The sequence below is a fragment of the Podarcis pityusensis genome, assembly GCF_964106645.2.
Source record: "Podarcis pityusensis genome assembly, chromosome: 9".
Classification (NCBI taxonomy): Eukaryota; Metazoa; Chordata; class Lepidosauria; order Squamata; family Lacertidae; genus Podarcis; species Podarcis pityusensis.
Window position 1 is genome coordinate 72864762 of NC_138034.1, and position 20181 is coordinate 72884942.

Consider the following 20181-nt stretch of genomic DNA (forward strand, 5'->3'; position numbering starts at 1 on the left):
CCCTGTTGCAACAGTTCAATAAAGATCAGGCTTACGAGCTGCTTTGCTCCTCAATATTCTATCCTCTGTTATTTTCTCCGACCAATGGAGAACCTGCAAAGGACTCTATAAGGGCTCTTGTGTCCCCCATAAGGGAATAAGGGCAGATTTTCATTTATTACACCAGTAAAAATATTGGGAGGGGGGAACCCTAGAATCGCAGAATTTTGAGCAGGTATTCCATTAAGAGCTGTTTTTTTCCCAAAGAGAAGGGGAGCAAGACAAGAAAGGAGCTAGATTACCGGTTCTTCCCGCTGCTTCCTGACCTAGTTCTCCTCCGACATGCAGCCGCAGAATCTAGGTTAAGTACACATCCTTGGGGAACGCCTGACCTCAAGCAGCAAAGGAAGCAAAGGACCTTGAGCACTTGGGAGCTGAGCAATTTGGTTTTCCCCACTGGAAAAAAACAAAACAAAAAGGAAATTGATTCTTTGCTTTGTTTAGTAAAAATCTCAGTTGCGCCTGCAAATAAAACGGCGGGGACAAACATGGCTGTTGTTGACACAGTGGCTTGTAATCTAAATTCATCTACGCCAACCTTATTTGGAGGCTTCCCAGCAGATGGTATCTTTTAGGTGTGTATGCTTCCAGCCCTGAAATATTTTATCGTGTCAGCCACAAGGCCTGTAAAAACACTGGCACTCCGAACTTCTGCTTAATTAGGATTCCTTTTTTTTTAAGCCCAACATATAAGGTTGCCAACTGATAGCAAAAATCTCAACCTGCACTGCTCTTGTGCTTTTAAGCAGCCGCTTGAAGTGTATGGGTGTAGGAGCAGATGCTGAGATTTTTTCTTCTTCAAGAAATTGGAGCTGTCCTCTCATCCACCGATCCCTTAGTCAACACTGGAACAATAAGGCTCAGGAGAAGGGGTCTGTGTTAAGTTGTGGGTGAACATATCAGACGACACAGCGATTCTTCAAACAGCTCTTGTTTATTCACAGGCCAGAACAGAACTGAACTGAAGGGTTCAGCCAACCTGCTTATATAGAGCTCCACTACAAAGCAACAGTAACAACTTTCTGTAACTATCCAATCACTGAACGTCACTTTCAATTCCTTATTTGCATATGCGGACCTGAGTGAAAACTATCTACAGTATCCCCCTGCTGGCCCAGGGTGAGAACTTCAGTACATAACAGTCTGACTCCCCCTTCCTGATTAAAATTGCCCCCAAACTTGCCCCTGAAGACCTTTGAGAAGTAAACGTTTTAGCTCTTCAAATGAAATGAAATTGGGATTAGCAGCTGCTTTTGCTCTCCAGTTTTGTTTGGTTTTATTCTGCTGTTGATGCACTGTTATGTTTTTATTTGTCATTATATTGTTTTACTTTTATGGTTTAATTCAACTGTTAGGTAGGAAGGTGGGTGGGAAGATAGACAGGACAGAGGAGACTTTGAGGAGATATGCCAGCCAATTTCAGAAAATTGTAAAATGCTGCACTTGGAGGGGACCCAGCGAGGGCATCCAAACCTACAAATATCTTCTCCCAATCCTATAATAACAAGCTTACCCTCCGCCAAAGACCTTAACCTGTAGTTTGTATATAGGTAGACCAATAAAATGTTAGCCATGAGCAGAGGTCAGAAAACTAGGGCTGTCCTTTGTATATACAGAGCACTGTGAAATAAAAAAATTAAGGTCTAATATAAATAATAAATGTTCATAAATGTACTAAGCAAACACGTACATAAATATATAAACCACATGTCTGAAACCCCACAGAAAAAGTCCTGAAATCATTTTGTCCCTCCCAAATTGACCTCAAATATTTCTCTGCAAAGTCGAAGGAAATGGAAAAGCCTCCCCATTGTCTTTTCATTCACAAATCCTGTCTTAGGGGTATGTCTATGTATGAATAGGGTGAGCCTGTGACCTGGCTCAGGAACTAAGTATTTGCCATTACAAAAGACTGGCCAGGCTCCCCAGGGTATCCAATCAAGTAAGCATTAACAGGTAACCTGGAGGTAAACAATGCACTCAGATTTCTGCTGTAGACCGCCCTTTCTGTGATGTAGGTATGATGTATCTGGGGGTGGTCTTGGACTCCAGGGCGGGCAATTTAAAATGTCTATATAAAGGCAGGCACACCTTTGTTTGGGGTCCTCTTCCTTTCCTGCGTGTGAGGGGAGCACTCTGTTGCAACAGCTCAATAAAGATCAGGCTTACTAGCTGCTTTGCTTCTCAATATTCTCTGGTTGGCCTCTGTTATTTTCTCCGACCGATGGAGAACCTGCAAAGGACTCTCTAAGGGCTCTTGTGTCCCCCCATAAGGGAATAAGGGCAGATTTTCGTTTATTACAACTGGAATCTACGTGGCTGGACTAACAAACGCACACAGCTCTTGTCCGTATGTGTTTGGACATATATCAAAGAGGAAGCAATTGCAGCCAATTTTCATCATTAGTCCCCAAAAAATAAAAATAAAAAAATCCTGGGGAGAAAAATGACTCAACCTCAGTGGGGAAGAAAGAAAGCAAAGAAAGAAATGTTCTTGTCTTGCCAAGTCTCACCCGAGAACTGATCGCTTGTTTATTCCTGAGATTGGGGCGAGAGCTGGACACTCTCAGAGCTCCAGGCAGCAGCTGCTTTAGCCATCTGAATGTTTTCTGCAAACAGCTTTTGCAGTGATTCCTGGAAGCCCTGAGCTGGGTGGGAGGGGAGTGTGTCTGCGGCTGTTGCCATCTGGAAGGGAGAGGATGAAAAGACAGTGTTGCATAGTGGTTAGAGCGCTGCGCCAGGAGCTGGGAGAGCAGGGTTCAAATCCCGCCACAGCTCACCGAGTCACTAGGGGCCGATCGATCTTGCACAGAAACTTGCCTCATTATTTGACATCGTTCTGACACACACCGGGGATTAAGCCCCATTGTTTTGGGGAAATATAAGGCTTGCTTCAAGCATGGCAACATTTCTCCATGCATTTTGGAAAATGCCGTGCAAGACCACACCTAGTGACCCACCTAACTGCAAATCCCTCTGATCCGTCGATTGCCTTGGCAGCCATGGCCAATGAAATGCACATCTTGAAAATATAAAAAAATAAGATCTCCACGGTGAGCTCTTTTGCAATGAACTTTGCATGGGGTTGTAGCTCATTTGAGAGAGAGAATGAAATCTCCCAGACTCCAAATTTAAGGAACTGTTTGTTTCAGAGCTCACTCTCACACAAACACACAAGTTATAGTTAAATACCAGCCCTTTATCCCGTCTCCATTTTTAAGCAGCTAATTTTGTCTTTGTTATCAATGACAAGATAATTCCTTCAGCTGGGCTATTCAGCGAATCCCAGATAACAGTCGCTTCTTTTTTCTAATCAGGCTACCATCAGACATTTGGAGACAATCTTTCCTCGGAGAGTCCCAGATGGGATGAATGTTATTTGTTCCAAGGTGGAGGATGGTCCTTGTTATTTAAATAACGCATTCAGCATGCATTGTTTTGCAAGAGACAACACTTAAAAAAAAATTTTTTTAATAAATGGGCCCAGAAATCTTGGTTTTCCTGTGCAAAGCAGAGCAGTTAGAAATAGAACAGCAGACAAAAGGATATCTTTCCTTCCAGCAGAGGTTTAGCCGGGAAATGAGCAAAGATAACGTATTAAATATAGCTGTGTTGTTCAGCAGAAATAAGAAATATTGTGCCTAGGGGGAGAAATAATATATCATTTGTCACTCGCAGGGGATCCGCTGGGGGAATTCATGGGAAAGGTCTAGGACAGAGGAGAATTATAAACAGGCCTTTTCAGACCAGCTGGACAAGGCAGGAAATGGGGAAAATGATACATAGATCTTGGAAACATGGAAGGATCAGATGTAAAAGAAAGGGGGTTGCAAATGCTTAGTTATTTGTGAATTCTGATAACCGGTGTGATTCGGGCAGAGCTATGGGCAAAAACACTTATATCTCTCTGAATTTTGCAGCCCAAGGCTCTATGGTGATAGGTGACAGTATGCAGTTGTTAGAGTGGAAGTCCAGGGTTCAAATCCACACTGGTGACCATGAAGCTCAGTGGGCGTCCTTGGGCCTGGCACAGGTGGCGCTGTAGTCTAAACCACTGAGCTTCTTGGGCTGGCCAATCAGAAGGTCGGTGGTTCAAATCCCTGCGACGGGGTGAGCTCCCGTTGCTCTGTCCCAGCTCCTGCCAACCTAGCAGTTCAAAAGCACTCCAGCACAAGTAGATAAATAGGTACCACTCTGGCGGGAAGGTAAATGGTGTTTCTGTGCGCTCTGGTTTACACCACGGTGTTCCAATGCGCCAGAAGTGGTTTAGTCCTGCTGGCCACATGACCCAGAAAGCTGTCTGTGGACAAACGCCGGCTCCCTCGGCCTGAAAGCGAGATTTGTGCCACAACTCCAAAGTCGCCTTTGACTGGACTTAACAGTCCCGGGGTCCTTTTCCTTTACCTACCTTGGGCCAATCCCTGCCTCCCAGCCTATCCTACCTCACAGGGTTGTTGTGGGGACTGAATGAGGTAGAGGGATGAACAATGCATGCCACCTTGAGCTCCTTGGAAGGAAACTAGCTTTGCGCTGGCGACCTCGTGTTTCTGCCTCATGCAAAATCCTTTTCTTTGCCCTCTAATCCTTCCTGGAGTATGTTGGTTGTGCATTTGACTACAGTGGTACCTCAGTTTAAGAATAGCCCTGTTTACAAACTACAGTCATTCCTCGGGTTACAGATGCTTCGGGTTGTGCGTTTTTGGGTTGCGCACCGCGCCGAACCCGGAAGTATCGGAACAAGTTACTTTAGGGTTTCGGCGCATGCACAGAAGGGCTAAATTGCACTTTGCGCATGTGCAGAAGTGCCAAATCACAACCCGTGTGTGTGCAGACGCAGCGCTGCGGGTTGCGAACGTGCCTCCTGCCCGGATCACGTTGGCAACCCAAGCGTCCACTGTATTCGGTTTACAAACTCCGCAAAACCGGAAGTAGTGTCCCAGTTTGCAAACTTTACCTCGGTCTAAGAACAGAAGCTGAATGGTGGAAGGGCACCAGCAGTGGGAGGCCTCATTAGGGAAAGCGCGCCTCGGTTTAAGAACGGACTTCCGGAACAGATTAAGTTCGTAAACCGAGGTACCACTGTACATCTTGCTTGCTGCTACGAAGTGTGATTGTGGGCACCCATGCGCTTCCTATCCTTTTGTACACTGCGCTGAGATTTTGGGTGCCCAGGGGCCTATAAACATTGCATTATTATTATTATTATTATTATTATTAAAATTTTAAAACAAAGCCTAATCATAATGAATAATCAGTTGTGCAGGAAGCGCCTCAACCGAGTGCAGAAGCTGAGCTTAATCAGATGCCAGTTACTCTGCCGGCACAAGGAGGCAGCAAATGCCCAGGAACAAGGCAGAGCTGCGGGAGAGGACAACACACACAACTTTCCCCCACTGCCGAGAATGTCCCCGGCCAAAAAAGAAGAAACTGTCTGCCCTGTCTGAGAAGCCTCTTTCGGGTCCAGGCGGGAGGTGAAGGGAAGGCCAGCCAGCTGCTTTTTCTGGCTCCGTGCTCTTTGGCCAAGGAGAAAAATGTGCCAAAATGTGAGCAATTCTTGGAGAACTCTTAGAAGTCCGGAGCTGGACAGGGAGGGGGTGGGAAGAGAGTCATCTAAGTGGTCAAGCAGGAGTGGGGGGGGGGAGCAAGGGAGGGAGGGGGAGAGAGAGGCCTTGTGTGCCTCCTTCTCCCTTTCCACAAGTAGCAGGAGAGAGTAAAAATAAAAATAAAAAAATATTATTATTCTGAATTAAGTTTAAGATGTATCTTAATTAATTAACTGATGACTGTTTTTATGCATATTGCGTTTTTTTATGATGTTAGCCGCTCTGAGCCCGGCCTTGGCCGGGGAGGGCGGGATACAAAAAATAAATTATTATTATTATTACTATTATTATTATTATTATTATTATTAAAAATAGGGTTTAATGAGAAACTACTTAATTTGCCCTGCTTGAGCTAATGCACCAACCAAAACACAGCAATCGTTCAAAATTTGCCATCTCTGAATTTTGCAATGCAGTTCTCAAGCCCATTATGTACAAATAATTACAATTCTTTCATAAATAATTTAAATAAATAATTTCATAAATAATTTCATTATTTATACCCCACCCATCCGGCTCGGCCTCCCCATTCACTCTGGCCGTTTTACTACATATATAAAAACATAGCGAAACATCAGACATTAAAAACTTCCCTAAACAGGGCTGCCTTCAGATGTCTTCTAAAAGTTATGCAGTTCTTTATCTCCTTCACATCTGAAGGGAGGGTGTTCCACAGGGAGGGCGCCACTACTGAGAAGGCCCTGAAAAGTTAATGTTTTAGGAGAAAGTGAAAAATAGCATACAAAATGTGCTAAGTTGGGAGAGGTTGCTTACAAAAATGTGTGCATGGGTCAAAACGGCACATAAATATGTGTATATTATGAGAAATTTGCAATGAGATGCTGATGAAGTGTGGAGGATGAAATGTAGGGTGGAAATGTGGAGATTCAAGTCCCGCAGGGGCCTAGTCTCTTGTGACAGAGCGTTCCACCAGATCGGGGCCATAGCCCTGACTCTGGTTGAGGCCAGCCTAACCTCACTGTGGCCCGGGACTTCCAAGATGTTTTTGTTTGAAGACAGTAAGGTCCTCCGTGGGACATACCAGGAGAGGCGGTTCCGTAGGTACGAGGGTCCTAGGCCGTATAGGGCTTTAAAGGTTAAAACCAGCACCTTAAACCTGATCCTGTACTCCACCGGGAGCCAGTGCAGCTGGTATAGCACCAGGTGAATGTGATCCCGTGGCGAGGACCCCGTAAGGAGTCTTGCCGCGGCATTCTGCACCCGCTGGAGTTTCTGGGTCAGTCTCAAAGGCAGCCTGTGCTGGTCCCAGGGGGTTACCGTGCAGCGTGGTCCGAGTCTAGTCCGAGGTCGAGTATGTGGTATAGAGGCTGTCCGTCAAGGCTGAAACGGGGTCCAAGGCAAGGAGTCAGGTGTGGTCAGGAACTCTGGCAGAAGAGCAGGACAGGGAGCCAGCAGGAACAGGTTACCAACAATGTTTCTCCTGCAACCTGGGACTGGGCTGGCTGGCTTTTATCTGCCCCGAGGCATAGGGCAGCCCCGGTCCACAGGTGACTCGCCTCTCCTGGCCTGGAGGCGAGCACTCCTCCTGCGGGAACTTAGTTCTCTCCGCCTCTCTGCCCTGAGCCTCTGCAGCTCAGGAGAGGCTGAAGGGTTACTGGACCCAGAGGCAACTTCACCTTCCTCTGACGGGGCTGAGAGTGGAGCACCTGCAGGCAATGGGTCCTCCTGCTGAGAAAAGATGGCGCCCGGCACACTTCCCCTGTGCTGATGGACGCTTGTGCCGATAGGAAAATCTTGAACTCTTAGCAGAGTTTGTAGCAGAGTTCCGCAGCGGTAGAAAGTGTTGCCTTGTGTGTGGATAATAAATCAGACTGAACGCAGGCTTCTGGCTAATCTCTAATAGCCTTTAATGAGAAGAAAAACATCATAAATCAGTCCGGCGAGAGAGCGGACATTCTTTTGTCTCTCAGCCAAAAACGAAAGGAAACTCACACACAAAGAAAGATTCCCGTATGTGAACCAAACCACGCCTCAGAATGTGAGATGTCACACAGAACTGTTTAACCTTGTAAGTTCTGATTCTCCTCACACCCCCTCTCGTCTCGCATCCTGAGGGAAAACTGTGAGTATAACTCACCCCAAACACAACCCTTCACAGAACTCCCCATGTCGCTGGAAGGTCAAGGGTTTGGTAAACCCATCAGCTAGGTTCTCCTGGCTCGAACAATACTTGAGCCGTATCCAACCTGCTTGGACACTCTGACATACATTCTGGAAACGTATGTCCAAATGCTTGGTTCTGGACTTGAACTGTCCAGATTCTGCCAACCTAAGACAAGGTTGATTGTCTCCCCAAACAGTTATGGGCAAGTAACAATCCCCACAGATCTCTTGGATCAAGCACCGGTAGAAGTCCAACTCCCTGCACAAATCCGACAATGCACTGAACTCAGCCTCAGTGGAAGAAAGTGCAATAAGACTTTGCTTCCGGGACTTCCACCCAACCAGGGATTCCCCGAACTTTACCACTAGCCCAGACACAGACTTCCTGTCCCCAAGAGATGCCCAATCGCTGTCACTCCAGCACGTAAGCCGTGCGTCACCTTCAGCTGACAACATGAGGCAAAACTCTTTAGTATCCTGCAAATACCTCAACACTCTCTTGATGCCTTGCCAGGCATTCACACTGGGCTTTGTAGCCTCCCTGCTGAGCAGATTCACAGCAAACGCTGTCTGGTCTGCTCCACTGAGAGAGATACAACAGACTCCCTAGCGCTGACTGAAACACCTCAGGGTTTTTGAACTCAGAACGCTCCCCAAGCTGACTGTCCTTCACGAAGTTGGTCTCCATGGGCGTTCTGACCCCTGCACAGTCAGACATCCAGAACTTCTCAAGCAACTGTTCAATCTTGCTTTTCTGACTGAGCAAGAAACTCCCGTTCTCAGACCTGTCTATCCTAACGCCTAGATAAACCTGAATGAGACCAAGGTTTTTGAGCTTAAACTTCTTACCAAGCTCTTTGGCAAAACCTTGCACCTGTCTACTTGTCTGTGCCACGTACAGAATATCATCTACGAACACCAGAATTGCCTCCTGTGTCTCTTCTGACCCCTTCAGGTACAGGCAACTGTCTGCAAGACTCTTCCAGAAACCCAAACTTTCCAGAGCTTCATTCAGGCACATGTTCCAATTTCTGGCTGACTCTTTCAAACCATAAATTGACTTGTGCAGCTTCCACACAACACCTGGCTCATTGCCCTCAAACCCTGGAGAAGGTAACATGTACAGATCCTCCTTCAGATCCGAGTTCAAATAAGCTACATCCACATCAAAGTGGTGCACTTGGTGCCCTCTTTGAGACTGCTAAAAGCACGCACAGAGTCTCACTCCGGGAAGTAGGAGCATACACTTCAGTGTAATGCAGCCCCCTTCTCTGTGTGAACCCTCTGGCTACAAGCCTCGCCTTGTATTGTGGTTCTCCAGACGCTGTGGGCTTAATCCTGTAAACCCAACGACAGCTCACGGCCTGCTTGCCCTCTGGCAGCTTCGTGGTGGAGAACACACCTAAGGACCTCATTGAGTTCAACTCCTTTCCCATTGCCTCTTGCCACTTCCTGGCTTCTGCTTCAGGCAACTGTTGAACCTCCTCAAAACTCTCTGGTTCACACTGCGCTAAACCAACCCACACACTGGTGACCTCAAACCTCTCAGGTGGTACCCCCTTTGTAGCGCGTGTGGAACATCTGAGCACTGTCTCAGGTGCTCCCTCTGACCCACTGGGGCCAGCTAGTGTCTCCTTGTTATCAGAAGACTCCCCCTCTGACTTACTGCGTCTTCTGGCCTTCTGCACTTGACTAACGGGAGACGAAGGCTCACTTTTGGGCTCTCTTTTAACAACCTGTGGAGATGCCCCTCCCTGTTCTTGACCCTGGTCAGAGACCTGGTCCTCATCAACAGGTTCAACTTCTAACTCTCCCTCCTCAGCAGAATCAGACAGACACTCTGAGAGAACGTCAGGATTCGCATGGATCCTTGACGAACCACTCTGCTCACAGAACTCAGCACTCCTGCTGACTAGTATCCTGGACTGATCGCCTTCTGGATAGGCAAACCTCCACCCTTTTGTCCCAGGCTCGTACCCACAAAAGATCATTTTCTGGGACCTCGGGTCACCTTTCTTGCGTTGAGCCTTTGGCACAAGCACCCAAGCTTCGCAACCAAACACACGGAAAAAATGCACCTTGGGCTTCTTCCGGTGCAGCAGAAAATAGGGTGTGTCTCCTACAACAGAGCTATAGGACCTGTTCAAAGTGAAGCTGGCAGCTTTCCAAGCTTCGGCCCAAAAGCTCTGAGGCAAACCAGAGTCAAACAGTAGAGCGTCAGCTGCCTCAGCTAGCGTTCTGTTCCTGCGCTCCGCTACGCCATTCTCCTGAGGAGAAAAAGCAACCGTCAACCTGTGACTTATCCCCTTCTGGCGGAAGAAACTCTGCAGAGCAGACCCGGTGAACTCTCCACCTCGGTCGCTCTGAAAGCTCTGCACCTTGGTGGAAAACTGTAGTTCCACCGCCGCAACCCAGTCTTTGATCAGTTGCGCCGTCTCACTTTTCTGTTTCAGCGAGAAGATCCAGCCGTTCCTCGAAAAATCATCTGTCAGCATGAGCGCATACCTGGCTCCGCCCAGACTCGGCACTGGCATGGGTCCACAAAGGTCTGTATGCACTAGCTCAAAAGGCCTTGTGGTTACCCTCTCCGATCTGGGATAACTGCACCTTTTTATCTTTGCTCTTTTGCATGCCCTACAATCCAAGAATTTTTCACATGCTTTCATCTTGCAACCCTCAGTGCATTCTGGCAACTTCTGGATATATTTCCAACAGCTATGCGACATTCTCCTGTGCCACAAGTGAGCATACGAATCATGTGTGGGAACGTTAGCACACTGCGCCTGTGCTGTCTCAGCGTTCCCCTTACCCTCCAGAGGTGTCTCCAGAACAAAGAGGTTGTTTCAATGTTGTTTGCAACATTGACCAGTTGTTTCCCACCCCTGGAAATAGAACAGACATCATTTTCAAAGCAAACCTAATAACCCTCCTTTACAAGAGCAGATACAGATAAAAGACAACACTTCATTCCTGGCACAACGTAGACTTCCAGCTCTGCCTGTAAAAAAGAAACAAACAAATTGCCAACAGTGGTTAATTGTCTCGGTGAGCCATCAGCAAGAGTGACTGTTTTCCCAGTTGAAACAGCCCTGCAGTTCCACATTTCGCCACTAGATGGCGATGGCATCAGGTGATGGCTGGCTCCTGAGTCTATGACCCAACGCAGCATGCTGCCCTCACTGGAGTTGTCCTTCAGCATTGCCATGGAGGCAGCTAGGTGATAAGAAGAACCGTCCTTCTCACTTCCTCTGTCACGTCCTCCCTTTGCATTCCCACGCTGGCCTCCTCTCCTAGACTGGCTGCCATGGAAACCTGGCTGGCTGCCACGAGGACTTGGCTGACTGCCATGGGAAGTGACCTTGGAGACATCCTGCCCGGCCTCTCTAGCTCTCCTCGGACAGGACCGACGCAGATGGTCAACAGACCCGCAGAGAAAACAACGACGAGTGGAAAAAACCTGAACTGAGCCTTCTGGCTTGGGCCCCCCCCCCCCCCCCCGTTACTGGCAGGGCACCCTGCACCAGCTCGGCCCTCTCTGAGACGGTGTTCCTCCTCGTCACACAAACGAACAGTCACATACTGCAGCGTAAGATCTGCTGGATTCATCGATTCCAAAGTTAGACACAAATTGTCATAACTTTTGTCCAAAGAGCTGAGCAAAATATAAACTTTCAGTTCCTCAGCAAAGTTGACTTTCAACAGTCTCAGCTTGTTGAAAACAGAGAGCATCTTAGTCACATGCTGCCTGATGCTGTCACCAGGACGCAGCTTCAGCTCAAACAAGCTTCTGGTGGTGTGGATCTTTGCCCCAGCTGTGGTCCTGTGATGCACTCTCTCTAGTGCCTGGTAGACCTCCTGGGCAGTCTCAAGACCCTCCACCAAAGGTAGCTGTGAGCCCTCCAAACTGAGCACTATAGCTCCTAGGGCTTTCTGGTCTTTCCTCTGTGAGGCTTGGGCAGCTGCAACAACCGCTGCTGCAGCTCCGGCTGCAGCTTGCTGTGGGGGCCCTTGGGTCGCCTCCCACAGACCCTTGGCTACCAGCCAGGCCTTCAGCTTCCTTGACCACTCCTCCCAGTTGCTCCCATTTAATTTTTCAAAGGGGACTGAGAATGACTCCTGTCCATCTGCCATCTTCTCCCCCGGGGCTGAGCCTACTCACGTCACCAGCAGCTCCTCTTGGCACCCGGTCCTGAAGATGAGATCCTCCCCAGCAAGCTTCACTGCCTCAAACATTAGGCAGGGGCTCTAGCTGACTTCTCCCACACAGGCACGACGTGGCAACAGCTTCCAAAGCTTGGCTAGCTCCCATAACCTGCTGAGGCACCCGGCACACTTCCCTGTGCTGATGGACGCTTGTGCTGATAGGAAAAACTTGAACTCTTAGCAGAGTTTGTAGCAGAGTTCCGCAGCGGTAGAAAGTGTTGCCTTGTGTGTAGATAATAAATCAGACTGAACGCAGGCTTCTTGCTAATCTCTAACAGCCTTTAATGAGAAGAAAAACATCATAAATCAGCCCGGCGAGAGAGCGGACATTCTTTCGTCTCTCAGCCAAAAACGAAAGGAAACTCACACACAAAGAAAGATTCCCGTATGTGAACCAAACCACACCTCAGAATGTGAGACGTCACACAGAACTGTTTAACCCTGTAAGTTCTGATTCTCCTCACACCTCCATCACCTCCGGAGCCAGAGCAGACTCAGCTGGTGTCTGCTCCTGAGGATCCAGCACAGGTGAGGACCCTTCAGGCTCATGCCCCAGCCCCGACTCAGCTGGTCCTGGAGGCAGGGACTCCTGTGCAGGCTGGGATTCCTCAGGTTCAGCCTCCGAATCCGAGTTCCCAGGCCATCACACAGCCCCACGTAGAGTGAGTTACAACAATCAAGTCTGGAGGTGACCGTTGTGTGGATCACAGTGGCGAGATCAGGGCGAGAGAGGTAAGGAGCCAACTGCTTAGCTTGGCGGAGATGAAAAAATGCTGCCTTTGTTATAGCTGCAATCTGCGCCTCCGTGGAAAGGGAGGTGTCGAAGATTACACCCAAACTCTTAACGGACGGTGCTGGCACTAATTGCGCCTCCGCAAGAGATGGGAGTTGCCCCCCCTAATCTCATATCGTCCCGACCCAGCCAAAGGACCTCCGTCTTCGAAGGATTTAACAAATCTACTTTTAGAAAGAATTAAACTTTTTGTGATTTGGAAAGCGAGAGAGAAATGCACTGGAAGGTGTGGAAGGATTGCCGGGGAGATATATAAGCCCCACGCAAGGAAATGATGATGGTTTCAGAACAAAGGCTTACTGCTGTTTAACCGCTGCATAAACAAATCAGAACAAATGTGCAGGGAAAAGGGGATATAATCTATCCTGCCCTTGAGCTTGTTTGGCGGTTCTAGCAGGACAAAGCAGGGCCTCACAAGGAAATATATCCATATGTTATCCAGGAACTTAGATCAACATTGAATGAGTTGGGAATCTCAACTCTAGAGGAACTTGGCCTGGACAAAGTGTAAACATTATTGATGAGCTTCCTGTGGGGTTATTGTTAATGCTATTTGATTGTACAACAATCGCCTGGAATCAGACGTTAAAATATTACTTATTTGAAATTACCACTTCCTTTTATTGAGTCCTGGAGTATGTGTTGTGAAGCTGGACCTAATAAAGGAGAACTGGTAAAAAAATATCTGTTCTGCCCATGAGCTCTGTGCAGACAAAGGAGGTTGAATGCTCAATAAACAGGTTGCCTGGAGGAGGCCTAGGAGAATTTACCAGTACCTGGAATTAGAGGTGAAAATTAGATCTACTTAGGTCTATTCAGTTTCTATATTGCTTCCTGCTGCAAAAAGCTACCTGAAAGCTATTTTATAGAGCAAAAATTGTTGTTCTGTCTCGAGAGACAACGGAGGAGGGTGGCTTTGCGGGTGAAGTCAAACTGTTGAAAGGTTGCAGGCAGCGCCTATTGTGGCTGTAGAGGCCGATATAGGAGAGACATGTTTTGTTGCAGCTGGGGCAGATGAAGGCGTCCAGTTGTGCTGCTGCAGGTTCACTGTGACATTTCTTTTCCCTGCACTCCTTGCAGCAGTCAGTCGTTCTCTGGTCATTGCTGTGGGAACAAGACCTGTCTGTCCAGAGGCCCTGCGAGAATCAATAATACAATAATAAATCATAGGACCATGGAATTGTAGCTTTGGAAGGGACCAGGAGAATCATCTAGTCCAACCCTGTGCAAAGCAGGAGTACTTTGCCCAACTTGGGGCTCCAAACCCTCAACCCTGGGATTCAGATTCTCATGCACTACTAACTGAGCTAGGCTAAATAAAAGCAAAAATATAATAATAAAAATTGCACGGCTGCCATTAAGTCCTTCCCTGGTGGTGCTGAAAAAGCATTTGACCAGGTTTCCTGAAAGTTTATGAAAAAAATTAATCCAATAAATTGGAATCGGCGAAAATCTCTGTGAAGGAATAAATGCCATATATTCGGAACAATCAGCTAAATTAATCATCAATGGTAAAATCACAGATGAATGCAAAATAAGTAAGGGGACCCAGCAGGGTTGCCCACTGTCTCCCCTGATATTTATTATGATAATGGAAGTTCTAAATATCCGGATGCGAGAGGACCAGTTGGTCAAAGGGATAACACTGGGAAATAAATCTTATAAACTTAAGGCCTTTGCTGATGACCTATTACGAATGACCGAGAACCCCTAAGAAAGCTTAATGAGAATATTGGACTTGATTCAGAATTTTGGTGGAGTTGCTGGTTTTAAACTGAATACTACCAAACCAAAATTATTGGCTAGGGCCATACAAATTAAGGCTGCGATCCTATGCTCATTTACTTGGAAGGAAGCCCACTTGAACCCAGGGGAATGCACTTCCAAGTAAGCAGGGGCAGCACCAAGCTTTTTTCCAGCAATTTCTTCCGACTCTCTGCATCAGCACAACCGGTACATATCAAGGCTAAAGTGGAGCCGAGCTGAATCATGGCTTGTGAAATATACTCAGAGTCGCAAAGTGATTTCATGCTCTTTATTCAGCTCATAGTGGTGAGGAGGAATGAATAAATGTCCCCTCACAGTATCTGCTTTATATACATTATTTACACAATGGGCTGCACATGATTGGCTAATTCTGGAATTCTACTATAAGCCAATCAGGTTGTGGATTCACTTCTATCTGGAGCAGGATTGGGTGGTTCCTGCCAACCAATCATACTGCTGCATTGTTCTAGGACCAATCAGACTGCTGCATTCTGAATCCTATTGTTCTAGGACCAATCAGACTGCTGCCTTTTGGATCCTATTGTTCTAGGACCAATCAGACTGCTACAGTTTGGATCCTATTCAACTCAGTACATAACACCCCTCCCCTCTAAGTTCCAGTCCTGCCCGGGAGGTCGCATTCATAGTCCTCAAGGTATGCCGGCGGCCTACGTGTGCGTTGTGGCCTGGGGTGTTCCCTGGTCCGGGCTCCGGGTTCTGGCTCGTGTTCCAAGGATGCTGGCTGTGATGCGGCTGTTTGGTCTGGTGCAACCGGCTCGCTCAGTCGTGGTTCTGGTTCCGGTGTCCTTTCGGCCTCACGGGTCCTCTCTGTATTTACTGATTCTGCCTCTCCTGCTGGCCCCTCCTGCTCTATGGGCCTCACTGCCCCGCTGTTCCCTTGGGACTCCTCTGACCTGTCCTCCTCCTGGTTTTCTCCCGGGAATCGTCGCCGTATCTGGTCGCAGTGGCGGCGCCAGCATTGCCCCCCATCCGTTAGCACCTCGTACGACACAGGGCCAGTGACCCTGGTGATTGTGGCGGGTACCCATGCTGGGCCTGCCCCAAAATTCTTTGCGTACACTGGGTCCTGGGCCTCGAAGGTCCGGGGGTTCCTGCCTTCCCCCACCACTACCTCATCCTGAGCTCTATCGGGGTGAAGGCGGTCCAATCTGATTGCAAGGCGCCGACCCATTAGTAGTTCAGCGGGGCTCCGGCCAGTCGTTGAGCTGGGGGTGCTGTGCTGTGCTAGAAGGAATGTGGCAAGGCGGTACTCCCAGTCCCCTTGCGTCATGCGGCGAAGGGTGTCCTTGGTGGTCCGCACCATGCGTTCTGCTTGGCCATTGGTGGCAGGGTGGAACGGCGCCGAACGGATGTGGCGGATGGCGTTCTGCGCTGTGAAGGTTTGGAATTCTCCTGACGTAAATGCAGTCCCGTTGTCTGAGACGAGAGTGTCAGGGAGCCCGTGGGTTGCAAACAGCCTGCGTAGTACCCGGATGGCTGCGGACGTGGAAGTGGACGGTACCAGTGCGACTTCCAGCCATTTGGTGTAGGAGTCCACCACTATGAAGAATGTTTTCCCCTGAAAGGGGCCAGCGAAATCCACATGCAGGCGTGACCATGGTGCTCGGGCGGACTCCCAGGACTGGACTGGGGCCCTTGGGGGATCTGGGCGGGATTCTTGGCAGGCCTGGCAGTGTTTGACCCAGGCCTCTATCTCTCCATCGATCCCCGGCCACCACACATAACTCCTGGCAAGGGCCTTCATTCTTACTACCCCTGGATGTGTCTCGTGTAGGGCTGTGAGGACCCTTTTGCAGAGGGGCTGGGGAACAACGACTCTGCTTCCCCATAACAGGCACCCCTTGTGGGCCGACAGTTCATGTTTGCGGGTTGTGTAGCCGGCGAATTCTGGCCCGGGGCTGCTGCTGGGCCATCCCCTCCACACCCAGTCCAGGACCCGGGAGATGACCCTATCTTTCTTGGAATGGTGTGCAACTTCTTGTGCCTGAATGGGGCGGTCGGGAAGCAGCTCCAGGCTCATAACCTCTTGTGCAGGTGCTGGGTCAGGGCCTGTTTCCGGTAGTGGTAGCCTGCTGAGGGCGTCCGCATGGCCCATCGCCTTCCCAGGTCGGTGAATCAGTGCATACTGGTAGCTGGCAAGGAAAATTGACCACCTGAGGACGCGAGGAGACAGCACTTGGGGGGTCTGCTTTTCGGGGGCAAACAAGCCAAGCAACGGCTTGTGGTCAGTCACCACGGTGAAGGGCCGCCCGTACAAGAAATCATGGAATTTTTTTACTCCCTTTACGATTGCCAGACCCTCCTTGTCGATTTGCGAGTAGTTCCGCTCGGTTGTGTTGAGTGTCTGGGAAAAGTACGCCACCGGTACCTCTCTTCCATCCGGGAGTTGGTGCCCCAGGACAGCTCCAATGCCATAGGGTGAGGCGTCGCATGCTAGCACCACCGGCAGCCTCTCGTCGAAGTGTGCCAAGACCGAGTTTGAGACAAGCAAGTCCTTGACTGCCTGGAATGCGGCCTCCTGGCGCTGGCCCCACACCCAAGGGGCCCGCTTGTCCAGGAGTCTGTGTAGGGGCTCCGCTACCGCCGCCTTGTGGGGAAGGAAGGAATGGTAAAAGTTCAATAGTCCCAAGAAGGCCTGAAGTTCAGTCTTGCTCTTGGGCGCTGGGGCATCACAAATGGCCCGTACCTTGTCCCCAGTCGGGTGGACCCCTTCTGCGTCCACCATAAATCCCAGAAAGTCCACCTGAGGCACTCCTAGTAGACATTTTTCCCGCTTCACCTTGAGACCCGCCGTCTGGAAACGGTGCAGAACGGTGCGGAGGCGGTCCTCAAACTCCTCTGGTGTGGGGCCGGCAATCAACACATCATCGAAGAAGGGGGTGACGCCAGGAATCCCTTTAAGGAGAGAGTCCATTATATTCTGGAATATGCCTGGTGCCACGCTGACACCGAATTGCAGCCGCTTTACCCTGAACGCTCCTCTGTGCGTCACAATCGTCTGTGCCTCTGCTGTGGCCTCATCTACTGGCAGCTGTTGATATGCTTGGGCCAAGTCCAGCTTGCCAAAAATTTTCGACCCAGCCAGGGTGGCAAGGACATGGCTGACCACTGGCACTGGGTATGCGTGGGCCGTGAGGGCCTTGTTTATGGTACATTTGTAGTCTGCGCAGATGCGGACCGAACCATTAGGCTTGACGGGTGTGACGATTGGGGTTTCCCAGGGAGCATTAGGCACCGGCTCCAGCACTCCTTGCTCTACGAGTCGGTCCAATTCCTCGTCTATACGGGGTTTCAAGGCGAACGGGACCCGGCGGGCCTTGAGCCTGACCGGTCGTACTGCGGGGTCAAGCTGTAGCGCAATGGGGGGGCCCGTATACTGTCCCAATTTCCCATCGAAAACCCCTGGAAATTCCTTGCATATGGCGTCCACGTCCACTTGTAAGCTAGTGTGGTTCACCCCGGTGACAGCTAGCCCCAGTGGTCCAAACCATGCCAATCCCAGTAAGCTAATGTAGGGGCCCTTGACCACAAGCAAGTCCAGTTGCCGCGTCCGCCCTCGGTATTGCACCCTGAAGGTCCCCACCCCCATTGTGGGGACCTTACGTTTCTGGAAGTCCCGGAGGGTGAATGGGGCCGGCCTGAGTTTGGGACCCCCAGTGGGACACAGTTTCCTTAAGGTCCTTGCCGAGATTATGGATAGAGTTGAACCCGTGTCAAGCTCCATGCGGCATGGGGCCCCCTCTATCTGTACCTCTACATAAATTTTCTCTACGTTGGGGTGGGGCAACTGGTATACCTGGAAGTCCGTGAGCTCCGTCGAGTTGCCTTGGTGCGTTGGGCCCCGGGACCTGGGGCTCTTGGATTGGTCATCTGATGCCTGGTGTCGGGTGGGCCGAGCCCGACACACCCGGGCGATGTGTCCCGATTTTCTGCACTGCCTGCACTCTGCGTTGCGGAAACGGCAGGTCCTCCTCTCGTGACTCTCCCCGCAGCTTGCGCAGTTCCCTCCTTCTCGTCGAGGCAGCTGTGGTCTGTGCGCTGCTTGAGTGCGCTGCTGTACTCGGTGCACCTCCTCCCTGTCGGATCCTGAGTCGTCGGTGAGGTCTTCATGGTGGACCCTCGGTTGGGATGGCAGGCTCGGCCGTGCCTCTTGGGTCGACCTCTCGGCAGCTTCTGTTGCCAGGGCCTCCTCCAGAGCGACCTGGAACGTTAGGTCCTTCTTAGCGTAGAGGCGCCGTTGCAGCTTCTCATCCTTCAGGCCACCGACGAGGCGGTCACGAAGCATGTTCTCCAGCTCTGAGAAGTTGCAGAACCGGGCGGCTTGGCGGAGAGAGGTCACAAACCCAGTTATGGTTTCCCCAGGGGCTTGCCGCTTTGCGTAGAAGGCATTTCGACGAGCCACCACTGAGGGCTGCGGCGAAAAGTGCCCCTTCAGCTGTTCCATTATTGTTTTGTATGGAACAGTAGCGACGTCTTCAGGCGCAAGGAGAGCCCGGGCGATTTCAAACGTCTCCTCTCCGCAGACGCTGAAGAATATCGCCCTCTTCTTGGCGTCTTCTTCGTCGGTGACCCCTTTGGCTTCTAGGAGGAAGGTGAAACGGGAGGCGTACGCTTCCCAGTCTCCAGATGCTGGGTTGAATGGCGAGAAGCTGCTGTTGGCTGCCATTCTGAGTTCCTTGTGCCCCGGAGCTGAAGCCTGGATACACGGTGCGAGGCAGCGGTGCGGCAGTTGGCGGTGCTGCGGTGCTGTGTGTGGCAGTCAGCTCAGCGGGATCCCATCCTCGTCGCCAGTGAAATATACTCAGAGTCGCAAAGTGATTTCATGCTCTTTATTCAGCTCATAGTGGTGAGGAGGAATGAATAAATGTCCCCTCACAGTATCTGCTTTATATACATTATTTACACAATGGGCTGCACATGATTGGCTAATTCTGGAATTCTACTATAAGCCAATCAGGTTGTGGATTCACTTCTATCTGGAGCAGGATTGGGTGGTTCCTGCCAACCAATCATACTGCTGCATTGTTCTAGGACCAATCAGACTGCTGCATTCTGAATCCTATTGTTCTAGGACCAATCAGACTGCTGCCTTTTGGATCCTATTGTTCTAGGACCAATCAGACTGCTACAGTTTGGATCCTATTCAACTCAGTACATAACAGCTTGTTAGATTTTTAGACTCTTTTACAAAAGGATTTAGAGGAATCAATGGGCTCCTGCGCGGCGTTGGAGAGACGGAGGTCAATAAACAGCAGCAGAGACAAAGTGCCGTCCTTCTCCTCCCCAGGAACAGACAGGTGCTGAAACCGTCACAGGTATCGAGTTGTAATGGGGGGAAAGCGAGGTTTTAAAAGGGTTGTCAGTCATCGCCAGCCAGCGTTATTGACCCAGGGAGCCACTGCTCAGGAAGGAGGTGCTGGTCTAGCAGAATGCAAGAGTGCCCAGTCATCGTCTGTCTTGAAATGTGCAACCTCCCAGCTTCCCATTTCCCACAAAAAAAACCCGGCTCGTTTGAATACTTCTGGCATCTTTGCCAAGCCGCCTTGTTGAAAGAAGAGTAAAAGAAATTAAGGGCAGTGCTTGCCAGCCTCTGTCTCACCCGCTGTTTCCTTGCTGTGCACTATGGATATT